A 20000-nucleotide genomic window follows, 5' to 3' on the forward strand; every position below is an offset into this window, starting at 1 on the left:
TATATATATATATATATTATATATATTAGGGGTGTAACGATACGCGTATTCGTATTGAACCGTTCGGTACGACGCTTTCGGTTCGGTACGCGGTACGCATTATGTATACCGAACGGTTCGTTGAGTAATTAATTATATTTGAAAAAAAAAAAAAAGAGAGAGAGAGAGAAATATAATGATATGCGTTCAACAAGGTAGCCCAATAACCCAAACAACGTAACAGGCAACGCCCCTGACACTCCCGAAGAAGAAAAAAACACCATCTTATATGTTTATGTTAGGATACTCAGCAGGCGCTCGCTCACTCAGTACGCGCTGAAGGCTCGTTGCAAAATAGCCAATGCGTTTAACAGACTAGAAATGAGAAGATCCTCCAATAACCAACAGGTCTGGTGTTTGGGTGCACTTTGGATTCCCTTTAAGCTATAATGGTGATGGCAAGAGAGTGGTGGATAAAAAAACAACGGTATGTCGCATCTGCAACATGACAGGGACAGGGTACACCAGCGGGAATACAAAAAAAAAAAAAAAAAAAAACACCAGCGGGAATATCTGGGATATATGCGTCAGTACTATCTGGGAAAAGACGAAAAAAAGGAGAAACATGCACGCAGCAAACTATCCCTGCAGCATTTAGACACTATAGCTTACAGGGAATCCCAACCCAAACACCAGACCTGTTGGTTATTTTAGGATCTTATATTTCTGGTCTGTTAAATGCATTCGACATTTTGCAACGAGCCTTCAGCGCGTGCTGAGTGAGCGAGCGCCTTAGGGGCCGTTCACATATCGTGCCTAAAACGCATGGAAAACGCTAAGCGCGTCTTTCTCCTCCTTTCCAAAGCGCTCGGGCAAAAGCGCTCATGAGGCGTCTGTCTTTGCTAAGCAACAATGACGTGCTCTCTCCATGAGACGCGGAAATTTCAGCGAAGGATAAATGGTTTGCAGCTCTAAAAATCGCTTGCAGTAGCTCTGCTACTAAATTTATTTCAAAATTGCAATCCATATACAACTATGATCAGCTGATCCTTCATCTTGGCTGAGCTCTCAACGTTGTTACGGGAAAGGATGAAGCTGATTGGTTAGTTCTTGTCACATGACCCGCGGTGCGCTTGCGGCATTCTGAAAAGTTGAGATGTTTTTACATTTTGCTGTATCTAAAACGTATCGAACCGAACCGAACCGAACCGTGACATCAGTGTATCGTATCGAACCGAACCGTGAATTTTGTGAACCGTTACACCCCTAATATATATATATATATATATATATATATATACACACGCATACATATATATACACACACATATATATATACACATACATGTGTGTGTGTATTGGCACAATTGTTCAATTAATTTGCCAATTTCATTCATCATTATAAGTAGCAATAGGCTGAATAGCAAATAGGTAGCCTAATTCTAATACACTCAATGACGATCCATCATTACATTTTTTATATTTATGTAGCCTATACAATATTATTTTCACTGTAATCCTTTTGTTTTTAATATTTGGCATATTTGTGTGATTCGCATCCATGTGTGTAATAAGCAAAGTCAATGCACACTGTGTGGCGCTGGACGGTAAAATGCGAACAGCGCCGGACTGAAACTAGCAAACACACTTGCACTGCGCCTTGCGTCGCATTGTGCCGGGTGTATGATAGGGACCTATAAGTCACTCAGTGACCTAGGACTGAAATACATTGGAGATATTTTCACTGAAAATATACCTAACAGACCACTGAGATCATTAGGATCAAGTCAGTTAGAAATACCAAGAGTTCACACAAAACAAGGGGAGTACGCCTTTAGTTACTATGCTGCTCGCAGTTGGAATCAGCTTCCAGAAGAGATCAGATGTGCTAAAACACTAGTTACATTTACATCTAGACTCAAAACTCATCTTTTTAACAGTGCATTTATTGAATGAGCACTGTGCAATGTCTGAACTGATTGCACTATATTTTACATATTAAGTGAATTTTATGTAAAATGATTTTCTATTTCTAACTGTTTTAAATTAATTTTAAATGAGTCCATTTTTAAATCATTTTCAAAGTTTTAAAATTGCTTGTTTTATTATTTTTCTTCATGATTATTTTACTTTCTTTTATGTAAAGCACTTTGAATTACCATTGTGTAGGAAATTTGTTATATAAATAAACTCGCCTTGCCTTAAAAATCACTTTATTTTATTTGTATCTAATAAAAATCTTTTATTTATATCTCCATTGTATTTATCTGTGCTGTTGTTTGTAGTTAGAATATTCTTATTTTCGTTACTTTTGTTTGAAAGTATAGTTTTTTCATAAACATAGCGAACTGTACTGAAACCGTTATCATAAAACCATGATACAAACCGAACCGTGAAAAAGTTGAACCGTTTCACCCGTAGTGTCAGTGTAGATTAATGCAATTTTAAGATGAGAACAAAACATGACAAAATATATTAAATAACTTACAGAGCTCTTTTGCAGGTTTTGATGACTGCTGATAATCTAATGAGACACTCGTCTGATTTCTTGAATTTCTGAAGCTCAAACTCCTCCAGCTCCTCGTCTGATGTCAACAACACAAAGACCAAAGCAGACCACTGGGCAGGTGAAAGATCAGCAGATGAGAGACTTCCTTTGCTAAGGTGGGTCTGAATGTCTTTCACCAGAGTTTGGTCGTTCAGTTCATTCAGACAGTAGAACAGATTGATGGATCTCTCTGGAGACAGATTCGACTCTAATTTCTGCTTGATGTACTGAACTATTTCCTTTTTGCTCTGCTCATTGTCTTCTTCATGTGTCAAAAGACCCTGTAAGAGTTTCTGATTGGACTGGAGTGACAAACCAAGGAGGAATCGAAGAAAAAGATCCAGGTGTCCATTATCACTCTCTAGTGCCTTGTCCACTGCAGTCTTGAGCAAATCAATCATGGTTTCACTTTTATTTTCCTGTTCTGTAGAGTCTTGATATTTCTTGTTGATGTTTAGAAACAGATGTGCATAAAGGGCTGCAATAAACTCTTGAATGCTCAAGTGAACAAAGCAGTACATGGTACCAAGCACGATCCCTGTTTCCTCCTTAAAGATCTGGGTACACATGCCTGAGTACACTGATGCCTTATAGACGTCAATACCACAGGCTTCCAGATCTGTGTCATAGAAGATCACATTGTTTCTTTCCAGCTGATCAAATGCCAGTTTCCCCAGTGAAAAGATGGCATCTTTATCCCAGGAAACATCTGGTGTATGTTCTCCTTCATACTTTCGTCTGCTCTGCTGGACCTGAAATCTGAGGAAGTGTGTGTACATTTGTGTCAGAGTCTTAGGAGTGTCTTCAGTATTTGACTCCTGCAGTGTTTTGGAGACATCATCAGCCTGATTGTTTTTCACAACATTATTTCTTTTCTCCTCTAAAATGTTCTGGAGAACAGTGGCTGAAATCCAGCAGAAGACTGGGATGTGGCACATGATAAAGAGACTCTTTGATTGTTTAACATGATCAATGATTTCTTTGGCCTGATTCTCATCTGTGACTCTTTTTCTGAAGTACTCCTCCTTTTGTGCATCATTGAATCCTCGTATCTCTGTCAGCCGGTCGATACAGTCAGGAGGAATCTTACTGGCAGCTGCTGGTCTGCTGGTGATCCAGATGAGAGCAGAAGGAAGCAGATTTCCCTTGATGAGGTTCGTCAGGAGAACATCCAGAGAGACTGGTGATGAAACATCAGACCACGTCTCATTATCCTTAAAGTTTACAGGAAGACGACATTCATCCAATCCATCAAGAATGAACAAGACTTTGAATTGATTTCTTCTTGTAAGGTTCAGTCCTTTTGTCTCTGGGAAAAACTGAGTTATAAGGTCCATCAAACTTAGTTTTTCTTCCTCCTTTAAGTTCATCTCTCTAAATGGAAGAGGAAATATGAAGCTGATATCTTGATTTTCTTTTCCTTCGGCCCAATCCAGAACAAACTTCTGCACAGAGACTGATTTTCCGATGCCAGCAACTCCTTTTGTCAGTACAGTTCTGATCTGCTTGTCTTGTTCAGGTGCTTCAAACAAATGTTTGCACTCAACCTGTATCTCCTGTGATTCATGACGTCTGGAAGCAACTTCAATCTGTCTCACCTCATGTTCAGTATTGACCTGTTCACTACAACCCTGAGTGATATAGAGATCTGTGTAGATGTTCTTCAGAAGTGTAGAGTCACCTTGCTTTGCAATTCCTTCAAACACACATTGATACTTCTTCTTTAGGCTACACTTTAGCTGATGAATGAAGACCAGCTCATCTAAACAGAAACAAAAACAGATATTGTTTAGTCTTATTTTCTCTCCTACATTTATAAGTGACAGTGTTTACAGATGATCACGAGTCTCTTACCTTCTAGAGTATCAGCAGCTTCATCTTGCTTCATCTCTCTCAGGAAGTAGAGCGTGAGATCAAGAGCTGCTTCTTTCATACTGCATCTGTTCTCATTAAAGTCCTTCACAAAGTATTGCATGTCCTCTTTTTGTAATATTTTCTTAAACATGTCCAGTTCATTTTTCAGAAATGTGATTATTTTCTTCTCAAGATCCTATGAACAAAGAAGAAAAACAGAGGCACAAGAATAAAATTAAACCAAATTCACATTCATTTGGTCCAAATTATATAATATTTATAGAAGAAACATTGTCCAATAACCAATTTATTTGTTGTAAGTATAATTATTAATTTAATATTCTTTTCACCTGGAAGATTCCTAGGAGTTTGTCTGTGAAATTCTTGAGCTTCCTGTTAATCTGGGAGTCTGAGTCTAATGTCTCATAATGCAGACTGTTAAAATGGTGAATAAAATTAAATGTGGTTAAGGTAATATATTAGACAAATCTCTTGCTACTATTTTTTTTTTTTTTTTTTATCAAACACAAAGAGCAAGCATCAGCTGTTAATGCTGCAGTTATAAGTACAAATCTAAGTTTTTATTTTCTTCAAATAACAGAAAGAAACAGTTCTTCAGTCTTGTTTGAAATGGTTTAATGCTGCAAAAGGGATAAGACACATGCCTTTGTTGTGAGAGACCCGGGTTCGAATCCACTGTGAGACACCAATGTGTCCCTGAGCAAGACACTTAACCCCTAGTTGCTCCAGAGGCGTGCGACCTCTGACATATATAGCAATTGTAAGTCGCTTTGGATAAAAGCGTCAGCTAAATGAATAAATGTTAATGGTAATTAAACAGATGGAAGTACATATTCATGTCTCTATGGTGAATTTATTCCTCGTTGCTGCTGCTTGTGTAACTGTATTACTGGAAAGAAGCTCCAGACAGACTTCAATGAAAAGGAAAGCAGATATTGTTCTGGGATATACGGTTTTATTCAGTTAATTTCCATCACAGATACCCCAGTGCAGAAATTAGCTAGTGCCATAATACAAACCAAATGAAATACCTTTCAGTAGCTGATGGTGTTTCTTCACTGAACTTCAGTGGTTCACCTTTTGAGCAGTCACTCTTCACAGACACAGAGCTGGACACATGTGAGTCTGATCTTACACTGATGACACAAAGAACAGAGAGAGAGAGAGAGAGAGAGAGAGAGAGAGAGGAAGAATATTTTACTACAGATTCTTCAGTCTCATTTGAAAAGGTATAATGTTGTAAATGGTCATTTCTGTAGATAGATGAACACATGCATGTTTGATTGTCACATTCATTATTGAATTTATGCTCTCTAGTGTCTGTCTGTGTAACTGTATTACTGTAAAGAAGCTCTAGACACAGTTCAGTGAAGAAAGAAGCAGAAACTCTGTGATTTATTGTATTATTTACTTATTTTCTATCACAGATACCCCAGTGGAGAAATTAGCTAATGCTTTGTTGTAACAAACCAAATGAAATACCTTTCAGTAGCTGATGGTGTTTCTTTACTGAACTTCATTGGTTCACCTTTTGACCAGTCACTCTTCACAGACACAGAGCTGGACACATGTGGGTCTGATCTTACACTGATGAAACAAAAACAGAGAGGGAGAGCTTTTTAAAGCATTAATACAATCAATTTCACAAATTCTTAAAATAATCTACAATATATACTGTAATGTAAAAGAGAAAAGTATAAGTCCCTTTCCATCACAGTAGAGTCCAAGCTCTCTTCTGTCACATCAGTATCATCCTCATCTAACACAAGCTTCATTTCTACCATTGTCCCATATTCAGCTTCATTCTCCTCAGTCATCTCACTTTCCTCGTTTATATCTTCTCTAGCAATATTAGCACTGACAAGACCATGTAAACCTGTCATCTAAAACAAATGACAGTGATTTACAGTCAAGCGTGATCTTTTTGATTTGGGACACTACTGTATCATGTCTTGAAAGCTCTACAAGCAAGAGTTCATATTTACTGAAAGCTGGAACACATCTCTTCAGACTTCATATCTACAGATTACATTTAATGAGGTTTTTGCTACAAATTCATTTCATCACTCAAGTGTAACCATTTTTGCCCAAATTGTGGATCCTTACAAACAGACACAATGAACTTGAGAGATTAAAGACAGATTAAAGTGAAGAAACTGAATTCAAACAGTATCTTTCCGGAGTCAAAGAATAAACAATGTTCTGACTGCTATACGTAATATTTATTGCTGTAGTATCAGTAGATGTTTTATTAATGCGATGATGTCCATGAGGGAAAGTTAAGACACATTCAGCGTGTTATGTTCAATAATTACAGATCTGTCTCCAAAGTAAAATCACTCAGATTCCTTCTGTTTGTTTGGGGATTATCTAAACTTAATATTATATTCATAGGCCTAACCATAATATATCGAGTCATTCAATGCTATGGAGCAAAGAGCACTCCTCTATAGTCATTAAAAAACTATTACTCATTTTAGTTCATTTAACACTTACAGCAAAAGATACAGATTGCAATGATTTACTTTTTCTATGCACTGAATGTGCAACCTGAAACAAACATGTAAAACATTTTAATTCTGGGGTTGTACAGGATTTTTAAAATTAGACATTTAACAAGTTTCAAGCTGTTTTTAACCCGAGACAGTCTTACCTCTGTTTGTGTGAGAGACTCATCTTTTCTATCTTCTCTGACAGACTGCAGATGAACAGCTCAACACTGAGATCTTTGTGTCTCTGAAGAAGATCAGATGCTCATCATGACCTGGACATGACAATGAGATCAAGATCATGAGAGTTCAGAGGAACAAATGATGAAGAAAATAACTAGTGCTGAGTTATCAAGCAATCAATATACAAATAAAATATGCTACAAATATACTGCCATGTAATAATCTCTTCAGATCACTCTCAACACACGTCTTTATTTACACGAACATTACTATCGGGTCATTAAGAACTTTAAAGGAACATTTGTTTTGCTCGTGTTTATTGAGCGGTCTATCCAGAAGAACGGGTTTGATCTGATCACAGAAATACTTTCGGTTTCGCGACTTAAAATAGAAAAAGGAGGAAATAAAACAACTCTTTTATAATTATTCTGACTTCTAGTCTATACTTTAACAGATATTTTTTACAGACTTGTTAAAATGCTTTAACACGCGTCGATCGTCTTTAAACAGTTTGTTTTATTAATATCTTTCTGCTTCTCTGTGTTTTGTTTCTTCGGCGACAGACAGGTATAAGTTATAACTGAACAAATCACGCTTCATCCAGCTCTGAAATGCGTTCATCATTCTCCTAAATAAGTGTAATGGTGAAAGTATTCAGACTTACTTGCAGTAGTTCAGACGATCTTGTGCTGCAGGAACAGAATCCAGAAGTCTTTCCAACACTTCCGGTTTGTGATCGCTGTTAAACACCTGTGCGATCTTCACGATTGATGTTTGTCACCTGACACGACTGCTCTGAACTTATACCACAACGGCACTGTCATGATCCAAGGCTCAGAGCCTGCCCTCAGAGCATTTTCAGCTGACTTTATACAAAGTAAACAGCAGACATGTCTTAATACAAGTCTTGTACAAGACCATACAGATATAATCACAAACTCTTCTCCCGTAAAAGACAGAAGAAGACAACTGCAACAGCCTTAACTCAATCTCCCATGTCAAAAATGAAGGAGAAATGTTCACTTCTGGAAATCGATATGGTGGATCTAAGAGAATTAATCATGTCCAATTTGAAAGACAACAGCGACTTGGAGCAGCTTACAAAGGACATGATGAATTTAAAACAAGAGACTGAATATCTGCTGAGAAACAAAGAGCAGATGTCAAAGGAACTTCACCAAGCCAGAGAAGAGCTGAAGGAACTCAAATCAACTTTCAGAAGACAAATCACAGAAATTAAAACAGAAATGCAGGAAGAACTGTCTGTCTTGAAATCTGAACTTCGAAAGAAAGATGAACTTATAAACAACTGCTTCATGATTTATCTTCCAAAGGATCTGATGCTAAACACTTGACTCGTCTAGACAGTCAGCAATCAGCTGCAGTGGACCAGCCTCAGTCTTCATCAGCTCCTCACAACTCCAGCCAAGCAGAAGCCCTTCTTCTCATCGACTCCAACGGAAAATACATCAACCAGAAACTCGTTTCCAAAAATGAAAGCACAGAAAATGTGGTCCCCGAACTCTAGCAAGGCTCTTCAGATCTTATCTGATAAAAATCTGAATGAAACGTACAAGCACATCATAATCCACACAGGGACAAACGATCTACGAGCAGCGAAGGGCAACGTGGCTCCTGTGCTCCGAGAGCTGGCCATCAGAGCCTCAGAACGTTTCCCAGAAGCTCAGATAACTCTGTCCACGTTACTGCCACGGACTGATGTGCCCTTTCACGTGATCCACGGAAACAACGTAGAGCTTTCCAGAACCTGTGCACTCATTCCTAATGTTCACCTGGCACACCATAAAGACATCCGGCCCCATCACATGTATGACTACATACACCTCAACAAGAAAGGAGTACAACTTTTCGCAGGAGTGCTGAAAAGCACAGCACTTGGAAGAACAAACAGCAGAAATCTGCACAGCCAGAGCAGCTCCCAACCACAAAGAAACATCCAGCCTCGTCCAAGAACCAGACAGGACTCGACCCCTGGATCGCCATCACAGCATCAGAGCTACGCCGCAGCAACCTAACAGCCACAGAACCCTGCAGCCGCCGAACTCAATCAGATAAGACACCTGCTCAACGTCATCTGCTCCAAACTGGTCAAATAATGCACAAGAGTAATATACACACACACTTCTCTATATCTATCTATGAAATCATTTAAAATTAGCTGTTGGAATATACAGGGTTTACATTCTTCAACTTTCGGGAACAAGACTGCAGACCAAGACTTACTTATTAATATAAAAGACATAGACATTGTGATATTTCATGAGACATGGTGTCGGAGTAATGAGAGCTTGCACTGTCCAAGAGGATACAGAGAAATCACTGTGCCCTCTCTAAAAAACTCCCAAATTAAATTTGGTCGTGATTCAGGTGGCATACTTATATGGCACAAAGATCATCTAAAACACCTGATTAAAACAGTTAAAACTGAAAAATCCCTGATTTGGCTTGAAATCAAATCTATCCTGCCACAGAGTAATCTCTACCTCTGTGCTGTTTATCTTCCTCCTCATGATTCTCCCTACTACCAAGAAGAGAGCTTTCTCCAGCTGCAAAGAGACGTCCTGCACTTTCAGTCCAAAGGAAGTATTCTTGTATGTGGTGACCTAAACGCAAGGACTGGGAGAGAAATTGATTATGTTAACGCCACAGATAATGCTCACATTTTTGGGGACATTGTATCTCAGTCAACACCAGTCATTACTCCGAGAACCAGTTGTGACAATTTAATCAACATAAATGGGAAGCAGATGTTAAAGCTTTGTAAAAGTCATAAATGGCAGAACCAGGTGAGATTCTTTTGGTAGATTCACCTATTGCTCCACATTAGGAGCCAGCGTAGTTGATTACTCAATTACAGACATTGACCCAAATTTTATTAACGCCTTTACAGTCAGACCTCAACTTCCCATTTCTGACCACTGTCAAACAGTCCTTTACCTGAAACAGTGCTGTGACAGGGTCAGATCTCCTAGCCTGACTACGTCAGACTTCCTACTTCCGCTCAATTTCATTTCGCTTCTGTACTCAGTCTGATACAGCTTCAGAGCTTTCTGTTTCCCACCGGTCTGAAAACAGCCGGGCCAATCAACGAGCAGAGGGCGGGCTGAGAGCCGTGACGTAGATGCTTAGCGCTGAGTTTTACATTGTAGGTTAGAGAAATCGAACACCGAAACGACCGCGGAAATGGGAAACGAGACACGGGATGCAATTCGCTCTGTTATGGAGAACATTCAACTCTTTTTCAATCTGCAAAAGTCGTTTACAGCTATGTTCACTCCGGTATTTCGCTCGCATCATCATGTGTTAACAACAGGTTTACAGTGGAAGTTCAATCATAGATTTGAGTTCGATGCATGATGTCTGTGCTTCGATGCGGCTGTACAGGCGCATAACATACGTTATAACTAAACGTATCTGATTGGCTACGGGTAACCAATGATTTTAAACTTCAGACAAGCGCCCCCTAGCGAGAGAGAAAACACTTCTCTATTATGCCATTCCAGACTCTGTCTACGAAGCAAAGTGAAGTAGCAGAGTCTGGTATTACCAGGCTACAGATCTCCCCCCAAACATGAAAAACTCTGCCCCTTAAAATCAAAACTCAACTGGAACCAATCTAACGCTGAACAATTCAAAGAAAACATGAGCAGCTCTGTAATACTAAAAATACTGGATGACTTTTTGTCCTCAGATTTCACTCCAGATACTAATGGAATAAACTCAGCAACATCCAAACTTAATTTCATATTTCAAACTTTGGCCACTATATCTAACATTAAACAACCAAACAAACATAGAATAAACAAACCAGAAATTAAAAAGAATATGTGGTTTGATAATGAATGCAAATGTCTCAGAAAAGACCTTCGACGATTTGCTAACAAAAAGCATAAAGATCCGGCCAATCAGACGCTACGCTAAAAACTCATTTGTAACAAAAGAGATCAATATTATGAAGCTAAAATTGATGAAATCGGTCAATCAATAGACCAAAACAATTTCTGGAATCTCTTTAAAAAAATTGAAAGCCCCAAATCAGACACATTCCTCCAGAGCGGCACAGTCTGGAGCTCTTACTTTAAAACTCTTTACCAAACACTAGAACCAGACCTCAACCAGCCCCAAACTAAAACACAGAGAAAACTAGACGATCTGAAGAAAACTATCAAAAATTACCAAAACCCACTAGACATGATTATAACAACATCAGAAATATCAGAGCACATTAAACAGCTCAAATTAAAGAAGGCATGTGGACAGGACAACATCAGTAATGAGATGCTCAAACTCAGCAGTCCTTCCATAACTCAAGCTCTGGCTAAATTATTCAATCTGATCTTACGGTCTGGTGACTTCCCTGAGACCTGGTCTGAAGGACTGATCACACCCGTATATAAGAACGGAGATAAACTGGATCCCAGTAATTACCGTGGCATCTGTGTGGGCAGTAGTCTAGCTAAGCTCTTCTGTAATATAATAAACAGCCGCATAGTGACATTCCTCACAAGACACAACATCCTAAATAAATCACAAATTGGCTTTTTACCAAAACAACGTACATCTGACCACATCTATTCTCTCCACACTCTAATTAACAAAAATCTAAAGGACAAACAAAGAAAAATATTTACATGTTTCATTGATTTTAAAAAAGCTTTCGATTCTATTTGGCATGACGGTTTACTGTACAAATTATTACAAATTGGCATTGGTGGAAAAACATTGGATATTATAGAATCCATGTATAAGAACAGTAAATGTGCGGTCAAGATTGGGAATCTGAGAACAGAGTTCTTCCAGCAGGGTCGTGGAGTGAGAGCCCAACACTGTTTAACATCTACATCAACGAGCTGGCAGAAGCTCTGGAGCGCTCCGACAGCATCCCAGGCCTCGCTCTACACGACTCTGAAGTCAAGTGCCTGCTGTATGCAGACGACCTGGTTCTGCTGTCTCCCACAGCCGAGGGTCTCCAGCACAGCCTGGCCCTGCTGAAACAGTACTGTGAGGAGTGGCCAAAACCAGGGTCATGGTGTTCCAGAAGAAGGCCAGGTCTCAGGGAAGCAGATATCAGTCCTGGAGCACAGCAGCATCTACACTTACCTGGGCATCCAGATCTCAGCATCAGGGGGCTTCAGTCTGGCCGTCAAGGCCCTCAATGAGAAGGCACGGAGGGCATTTTATGCCATTAAAGCACGGTTTGGCCAATTAAAATTACCAATTAGAACATGGATTAAATTATATCACGCAATCATCAAACCAATCCTACTGTACGGGAGTGAAATTTGGGGACCAATATTAAAATTTGAAAACTGGGACAAAAGTTTAATAGAAAGAACACAATTAGAATTTGCCAAAAACATCCTAAGGGTAAACAGAAGCACTTCTAATATCGCCTGCAGGACTGAGCTGGGCTTATACCCCTTACACATAGAAATACAAAAAAGAGCTGTTCAATTCTATCATCACCTGACTCAATCTGACGCTCAATCTGTTCAATATAAAGCCCTCCTCGCCACAGTGTCTCATCCTCTAAACACACTCGTGCTTCAACTGATGAAGGAAACCCAAACTGAGTCTGACTCCAATCACAACCCCAACATTCAGAAACTAATTGACAAAAATCTGAAGTATAATTATGATGAAAAATTAAAAAATGAATTTGAGCTCCAAACCAAACTCCAGTGTTATTCGGCCCTAAACAGAACCACAAAACTGGCAAATTACTTATCACTCAAGCAATTAAAATTAAAAGAAAGACAAATCCTTTCCAAATATCGACTCAGTGATCATGATTTGGAAATAGAGATTGGTCGACATAAAAGATCCTGGCTACCGAGAGAAGAGAGACTGTGCAAACACTGTGAGCTGAATCAAACCGAGGATGAGAAACACTTCCTTCTGGTCTGTCCCAAATACAGCACTACAAGAGAAACATTCTTCCCACAGTTTGAAGCTTTGAATCCTTCATTCTTGTCTCTAAATGACTCAGAGAAACTACTCTATATACTTGGAGAGAATGAGACGGCAATGACACTAGCTGCTAAATATTTATACACCATACACACTATACGAAAGGGATAATTGATTGTATTCAACAGTTTTATTTGATATTCTTAATATTTTATTCTGTATCTAAATGCTTCGGCAATACTGTAACTCAAATTTCATGCCAATAAAGCAACTTGAACTTGAACTTTGAGAGAGAGAGAGAGAGAGAGAAAGAGAGAGTGAGAGAGAGAGAGAGAGAGAGAGGATAATTTTTTGTTGTTGTTGTTGTTGTTGTTGTTGTTGTTTTATTGTACCGACAGCTTGTAACCATTTGTAGTCCTCATGCCTCTGCAGAACTCCTTGGTGTCGTCCTGCCACAGCTTCTGCTGCAGCTTACTCCTATAATCATTTAATGATAATAAAATTCACCTTTCAAGACTGAATGACAACTTAAAATAACAGTAGACTTTTGATTGATTGACTGCAATACAACCTAATGAATTTAAACAAGAGTTTTATTAAGACTGATATACAGAAATAAGTTGTGATAGGGGTTATGTAAGCTGTGTTATTACATTTCACAGATACAAATGCAAATATGGAATTTGTTTTATGCAGTTAAACAAAAGCCTAATATGAGAATAATTTTTTTGTGTGTGTGCAGAAGACAGGTGTTGAAGCCACAGTAGGCACTGTTGAGCAGTCTGATGGGATTTACTGCAGCATGTCTAAAGTGCTGTTATTCCTTAAGATGTTTTCTGAAATAAGAAAGGAAATACTTTCATGAGTTTTTGAAAACGGGACGTGATGTAAAAGTGCAAAGGTACACATAGACGTTTGGGGTAAATTTGCTCAGAAAAAGTCAGGATCACTTTGAACAGTAATCAATTAAAAGAACAAGCAAACCTAAAAAGTAAAGATTTTTATGATGGTTTGAATATGAGACAATATAAAAGTCTTATGCACTCATGCTTGAGGTATTTGCCTTTAACTTTCTCCAATACTATACAGTAAAATGACTTGGAAATGAATACGTTAATAGTCAGGGTGACTGTGAGCAGGAATCAACTGAAAGAACGAGAACACCTCTAAAGAAAATGTTTTTATGAGGGTTTGAAATGGGACATGATGCAAAAGTGATTATGCATTTAGATGCTTGGGGTGAATTTGCCTTTGATTTTCTGTGAAACTGTACAGTAAAAATATTTGAAAATTATTACAGTAATAGTCAGGGTGACTGTGGACAGGAATCAATTGAAAGAATGAGCAAACCTATAAAGAAAAAAATGATGAGTGTTTGAAAATGGGTAATGGTGCAAATGCTAGAATGCACTTTGTTTTTTAGAGTGATTTTGTCATTAATTTTCTCCAAAACTATACAGTAAAATTACTTGAAAATTTAAATGGTACTAGTCAGGGTGACTGTGAACTTGAATCAATTGGAAGAATGGACAAACCTATTAAGGAAAGCTTTTTATTAGCAAGTGCTTTTTATGAGAAAGTGTGAGAATGAGAATGATAGTGTGTGTGTGTGTGTGTGTGTGTGTGTGTGTGTGTGTGTGTGTGCTCTTGTTTTTGTGACATATCAGGACACAACTCTGTATAATGACATGGGTATGACACAGGTATTACAAGGAGAGGGTGACTTATGAGGACATAACCCATGTCCCCATTTTTCAAAACGCTTATAAATCATACAGAATGAAAGTAAAAGTGCACAAAGATTCCTGTGAGGGTTAGGGGTAGGGTTGGTGAAGGGCGATAGAATATACAGTTTCTACATTATAAAAACCATTACGCCTATGGGATGTCCCCACTTTTCACAAAAATAAACATGTGTTTGTGTGTGTGTGTGTGTAATACGGCCTAAGTTACCTGAGGTGTCGTTGGTCTTTTAAGATCCCCAGTAGACAGGCTCACTCCAGTCACTCCAAAACTTGGACTCTCCACCTAATAACCCTATACGAGCCCTGACCAGGAACTCATAGCGTTTTTTGGAAGGAAAAGGCAAACTGAAGGAGGTCCTGGGGCCTGGAGTGGTGTTCTAGGGAAGAGAGATGTAAACTTTGCCGTTTTGAATTTGGTTGTCAGACGACCACAGGTTGAGAATGCATTACAAGAACAATTTGAACAACATGGTCTTTGAAATTCATTAGTCTAGTCGTCAAGCACTGGGACTTTATGTTATCTCAGCAAATCACTTTAACATTTAATAAACAGACCCAACAAGATATAACATATGGCACAGTAACAAGTTCATTTTTAAAAATGCTAATGACTATTATTATTATTTGTGGACTTTGTACTGAATGTATTATTCCACATGTAACATCATTAAGCCGATAGGTGGAGACTAGTGACTGTCTTTTACAATGATCACTACAGGAAAGAAACAAGTGGCATGTTCTCATGACTGAGTCATTGAATAATTCACACAATCAGTGACGGACTGGCCATCTGGAGCACCAGGATTTTTCCCAGTGGAGTTTTGACCAATGTGGGCTGGCCCATTGCGTAAATACATATATATATATATATATATATAATAAATTATAAAAAATGTACGTCCATCGGCTCAGATGAATGGCCTGCATGGCCCACTTGAGTCAAATATTAAAATTAATTTAGTGTGCTTTGGCTCAGTGTACTGGCTCAAAAGCGCTCGTCAATGTCAAAATGTTTGAATTAGCCAATCAAATCGAAGAAGGCAGGATTTACTGTTCACAGAAGCTGAGCAGTGCACCACTTGAATGCAAGCTGAGGTAAGATGTAAGCAGCTGAATGGCGAGACAATTCAGCAATACTTGCCAACTCTGTTTACGATAAGAAAATGTTAAAAGACAAACATAAGTTTTCAGGGATACAAACTACTACTGGCCTTTTCAAATTTCTTAATGCTATGCTATTCATCACAATTTAATTTAGGAGTGAATGTTTGTAAAGCTCTATTCAGGACTTCTTCTGTAAGTAATTTGTTTAAAAAAAGTACTACTAATACTAATAATTGTCAAATGTATTCTGTCTAGAGCATTGTAAATGTGAATAATTTTGTTGCAGTGATTAGAAAAGTAATATATATTTCCTATTATCTATTAAAATATAATTTGCTATTTCACATGCATTACACACTGGCGATCAAATGTTTGAAATAATTAAGACTTTTTATTTATTCGTTTTCTGAAAGAAGACTGAATTTATTTGATCAACACTACAATAAATATTAATATTATGAAATAGGGCCGATTACACACAAAAAAAGTTTTTTTCTATTAAATATAATTTAAAATATTAATTATTTCTGATTAAAGTTGTATTTTCAGCATCATTACTCCAGTCTTCAGTGTCCCATGATCTTCAGAAATCTGAATAATATACTGATTTGCTGCTTAATTATTTTCAGTTATTATTTGTGATCAGTTATTACTGATGGTTCTTATTATTATCAATAGGCCTACTGAAAACTGTTTTGATTAATATTTTTGTGAAGGCTGTGAAACTTTATTTGGTAAAGAACAACATTTATTTGAAATATAAATAATCTATAAGTGGCCTATAAATATCTTTACTGTCACTTAAATTTATTTAATGCAACCTTGTTAAATAAAAGTATTAATTTACCCATAAAATGTAAAGCAGCACAATTGTTTTAAACATTGAAAATAATCAGAAATGTTAATTGAGCAGCAAATCAGCATATTATAATGATTTCTGAAGACCAATAGAAAGGTATAATAAAATCAGTCCACATTCTGCAAAAACATTCCAATTCTTAAAATTCTTCTAAATTATTTAATATTGGTCATATACACCAGGAAAGGCAAATTATAATGTAAAGAAGTATACCTGTCATTCATTAAAGGGTTAATCCACCCCAAACTGAACATTTTGTCATTAATCACTTACCCCCCATGTTGTTCCAAACCTGTAAAAGCTCTCTTCATCTTCAGAACACAATTTAAGATATTTAGATGAAAACCGGAAGGACTGAGACTGTCCCATAGACTGCCAAGTAAATTACAGTGTCAAGGTCCAGAAAAGGTATGAAAGTCATCATCAGAATACTCCATCTGCCATCAGACGTGCAATCTGGGTTATGTGAAACGATGGGGACACTTTTTGTAAGTGAAGAAAACTAAAATAACGACTTTATTCAGTAATTCTTTTGTCAACGTTGTTGCACAGTTCTACATGTTTTTAGCTTTGATTTGAAATAAAACAGCACATCCTGGTGGTGCGGATGATACAGAAAATCATATGCAGCATATTGAGAGACACAGAGGCATTCGATATGATTTCTGTGTATATAAAACCACTTTTGTACATTTATTTTAATGTGATTTCAGTATGTTTCTCATAAATCATTAAGCCATTCGGGGCCATATGAAATTAATACCTATACAACGTCCATGTGCTTCAAATGTGCACTGTAAAAAAAATATGCCTCTCCAACATAAAAATTTCTAGTGACCCGTTGCACCTAAAATTTTTAGTTGGCCCAATTTAAGTTGCGGAAACCAACTTTTTTGAGTTGTGCTGACTACCCCTGCATGTAGACTGAACTTGAAATATAATGTTGTGTCAATTAAATATTTTCTGTTGACTAAACAACAAGCCAACAAGCAGACTCAAATTGAAATAAAATGTTGTATTAAATATTTAATCTTGGTCAAAGTAGTCTATTTTTCATTATTTCAAATAAATTACACACTATGCTTTGATAAAGAACATTTTATGTATTTATTTAAATACATATGAACTTGCCTGTTAGGCTCAAGTAAAATATACACAAGTATTCAACCAGTGCCAAAACAAGCATCATGAGAGCATTTGTGAAGTCTCCCAGATTGTCCATGACAACTTCCTCCTCCAGTACTACAGTCACATTGACCACTGTGGGATATGGTCCTGAGTTGGTAAAACTGTCAGTCACTTCCAGGATCCCCATTTTCATGGCCTTTGTGTGTGGCCCCAGTGCCTCAGTATCCTGTGAAACACAGTAAATGACTTTTAGTGTCAGACTGAAAGCATAATGTCTTATGCAATCACTACTGCATCACAAACAGTTATACCATAATAAAGATATTCAAATTAATTACCTTAATAGTCTTTGAAATTGAAGCTGGCTCTCTCAAGTACAGGGGAAGACCACGAGGAACAGCAGACCTTCTAGAAGTAGTTAGATCTGTGGTCTGCCAAAAAGACCATCAATAAGACATTATTAAGTCACTTAATTAACAAAGGGGTTACACATATACTCTACCAACAGTTTAGGATCACCTACTCTTTTCACCATTAGGCATCATTTCAACCAACTTCATGAAATAGTTACCTGAAATACATTAAGATTACAATCTGCGGGGGATAATCAGCTAACAAGTGCAGCAAGTCCGCAGATCCCTTAAAGAGATACTCCACCGAAAAATGAAAGTTCTGTCATCATATACTCACCCTCATGTTGTTTCAAACCTGTATGAATTTCTTTCTTCTGCTGAACAGAAAGGAAGATATTTAGAAGAATGTCAGTGGGGTATCCCTTTAAGACTGTTGGAATAACATTCCCAGAGTCTACTTAGGTTAGATACTGAGAGTGGTTTTCTAACAGTCCTAAAATAGATCTCAAACCTTGAAATTAAAATGTTGAGTTTTGCAGTTAAGTTTTTGTGGAGCAGTGAGCTGTTGGCAGTTTCGTCTCTTAAACAGGTATCAGCAAATTATGTTACACTGTTTAACACTGTTATATTTTATACAAAGAAATGATTAACATACCTGGGCATCCAGTTGTTCCACCTTCCCTGTCTTGCTTTGGCTCTGTACATCTTTAGCAACCCCTGGGTGTGATTGTCCAACGATGTCAGGAATGGCTGACTTCAGGTCAATACGGTAGATGCGGAAGAATTCAGCACAAACCCGTGGGTAATGAAAGAAGCAATTCAGAAGCAAACAATTAAAAGCAAAGCAAATTATTTCCTAGCCTAAATTATCAGTCGGTCTGTGATAGCAAAAGCACAAGTTGTCAAGACTAACTGTCTGTTACAGTCAATTATCATATATATCATAAGCCAAAATGCAAATGGAATTTGAAAATATTGACCATTAAAAATATTAAATGGAAACATGTAACCGTTGGAAAACTGATAACGTTAAACAGCTTACAAATCTGATAACATTAGCAGCTATTTATTTGTGTTAGCACAATTTTTATTTATTTATTTATTTTTATCGGACTGAAATGTTATTTCACTCTTGCAAAAGGAGGCTTTGTGCAAAGTACTAGCTGCTAACACGAAGGCACACGTGCTTTGAATGCCAACTAACTGTTAGAACTAATGTTAGCCTAAATTATCAGTCACTCTGTGATAGCAAAAGCACAAGTTGTCAAGACTAGCTGTCTGTTACAGTCAATTATCATACATATCATTAGCCAAAATGCAAATTGAATTTGAAAATATTGACAATTTAAAAATATTAAACGGGAACATGTCATGCTTAACCGTTAGGGTCGACTTTAAATCACATGCCAGTTGGAAAGGAATGCTAAGCTTTATGAGTTAAACATGTTATTTTCCAGCACTGCTAATCACTGTAGGTACTCACAATAAAGCTATTTCAAACTTTGTTGATAGACAATCGATATATTCTTAACCTAAATTTGCTCATTAACTCGCAGCACAAAGTACTCACCAGTGCAATGTCGTGACTCGTGGTGGGGGAAATTCCAGCCTGCCGCCTGTTAGAACTCATTTGCGCATGCTCAGACGATTGACACTGTTCCCTCTTGCTCGGCCAACATAATATTTTTTGTGCAATGTTAAAAGTTCTCTCAACACAATTATTTATTTTCTCTTGATGAACATTTTGTAGTACAATCATGGAAATCATGCAATCATTGACCAAACATATTTTTCTTTTTTGACACA

The 20000-nt window shown here is 37.5% G+C and overlaps 1 pseudogene; it reads right to left on the reverse strand.

Moving 5' to 3' along the window:
• Positions 1–14496: 14496 nt before the first annotated feature.
• Positions 14497–20000, reverse strand: part of LOC113098627 (cytokine receptor common subunit gamma-like) — a 6200-nt pseudogene continuing 696 nt past the window's right edge.

Source organism: Carassius auratus, unplaced genomic scaffold (assembly GCF_003368295.1).
Source record: "Carassius auratus strain Wakin unplaced genomic scaffold, ASM336829v1 scaf_tig00216588, whole genome shotgun sequence".
In the NCBI taxonomy this organism is placed as follows: domain Eukaryota; kingdom Metazoa; phylum Chordata; class Actinopteri; order Cypriniformes; family Cyprinidae; genus Carassius; species Carassius auratus.